Here is a 2,010-nt window from a genome sequence, read left to right as displayed (position 1 = left end):
TAGCCAAAGCACAGATCGAGATGTTAACGTTCTGATCAATCCATGCAGTCACTGCTCTGATCAACAGTGGCTGCATGAGGAGTAGCATCAACTGAGCTTTTGTCAACAAGCATCAATTGCCCACTCGGGCAACAGCAGCACCCATTCCTGTCTACAATGCAGACAGAACAAAGAACCAAGCTGGATCGATTACCGAATATGTCAAGCTTAGACTCACTATCAGCAATCATTCAGAATGGATCAACTTAGCAGTAACCGACCTCAGGACAAAGGAAATATTCCTCAGACATGATTGGCTAATCAGACATAATCCATTAATCAATTGGAAGACCGGATGGATCATTTTCGCTTGATGTCACTGTCGAAAAATTCTATTTGAACTGCTGGATGAAGATCCGGAGGACCGATAGGATGAGGAAATGGAAGATGGTGAGACCATCCTTGCCATCAACTTGCAAAGGGCCATTAGCATTCAGGCAGTACATCATGCTAATGATCTAGCAGCAAAGGCTAATGCCGAAAAAGGGGAAAGGATCTTCGAAGAAATGGTACCTGAATGGGCATGCGACTATCGGGATTTATTTGAAAAGGAAAGTTTCGATGAACTACCTGAAGCAAAACCCTGGGACCATGCCATCGAACTCATACCCAATGCAAATGCCAACCTGGATTACAAATGCTATCCACTAGGCAGCAATGAACAACAAGAGCTAGACAAGTTTCTCAAAGAAAACTTATTTAGTGGAAGGATCTGACCATCAAAGTCACCGATGGCTTCACCCTTCTTCTTCATCAAAAAGAAGGATGGGAAACTCTGTCCAGTACAGGATTATTGGAAGCTCAATGAAATGATAATCAAGAACCGTTATCCGCTTCCATTGATCTTGGAGTTAATGGACAAACTCTGAGGTGCAAAGTACTACATGAAACTGGATGTTCGGTGGGGATACAACAATGTGCATATCAAAGAGGGCAATGAATGGAAGGCCACTTTTCGAACTAATTGAGAAGTGTTTGAACCGACGGTTATGTTCTTTGGACTCACCAATTCCCCAGCCACCTTCCAATGGATGATGAATGACATCTTCAAGGATCTCATTGCCACAGGGAAGGTCACAATCTACTTGGACAACATACTTATTATGTCCAAAACCAAAGAGGAACACCGACAGATAGTACGTCAAGTACTATCCTTGATGAGGAGGCACCAACTCTTCCTCAAGGCTGAAAAATGTAAATTCAAGGTATTAGAAACCAAATACCTCAGAGTCATTATCAGTGAAGGCAGCATCTGAATGGACCCCATCAAAGTGGTGGGAGTAACTGAATGGCCGGAACCAACTAAGAAGAAGGAGTTACAATCATTTCTTGGCTTCACCAACTTCTACCGATGGTTCATCCAGGACTATAGCAAAATAGTCCGATCAATGATGCAATTAACTGGAAATTCCCCATGGAGCTGGGGAATTTCCCAACAGATAGCATTTGATGACCTCAAATGATGACTAGCCAAAGATGTCATCCTGGCCATACCAAGCCAAGATGGAAGGTTCTGGGTGGAAGCTGACTCCAGTGAAGGCACGGTTGGAGCCATACTTTCACAGGAACAGGATAATAAATGGTGACCTGTCGCCTTCATGTCAAAGGCACTCACAGTAATGGAGTGCAACTACAAGATCTACGATAAAGAACTCCTCACCATAATGCTTGCCCTTGCCGAATGGCGGCATTATCTCATTGGAGCCAATCACACGTTCGAGATCTGGACCGATCATCAAAACCTCTGATACTTCCATCAACCGCAAAAGTTAAACTGTAGACAAGCCAGATGGGTCACAGAACTATCACAGTATGAATATATGCTACACCACAAAGCTGGAGCAGCGAACAAGAAAGCCGATGATATGCAGACTACATGTCCAGCCCTATAATTTGCAAATTCTGCATAACACACTAGAATATGCTAGTAACTGAGAATCATTAGCCAGTAGAGGACTATGGCTGAGGCTC

Source organism: Guyanagaster necrorhizus (genome assembly GCF_019112545.1).
Source record: "Guyanagaster necrorhizus MCA 3950 unplaced genomic scaffold BT62scaffold_2, whole genome shotgun sequence".
Classification (NCBI taxonomy): domain Eukaryota; kingdom Fungi; phylum Basidiomycota; class Agaricomycetes; order Agaricales; family Physalacriaceae; genus Guyanagaster; species Guyanagaster necrorhizus.
The sequence above is the reverse complement of the archived record's forward strand: the minus strand, read 5'-3'. Positions refer to the sequence as shown.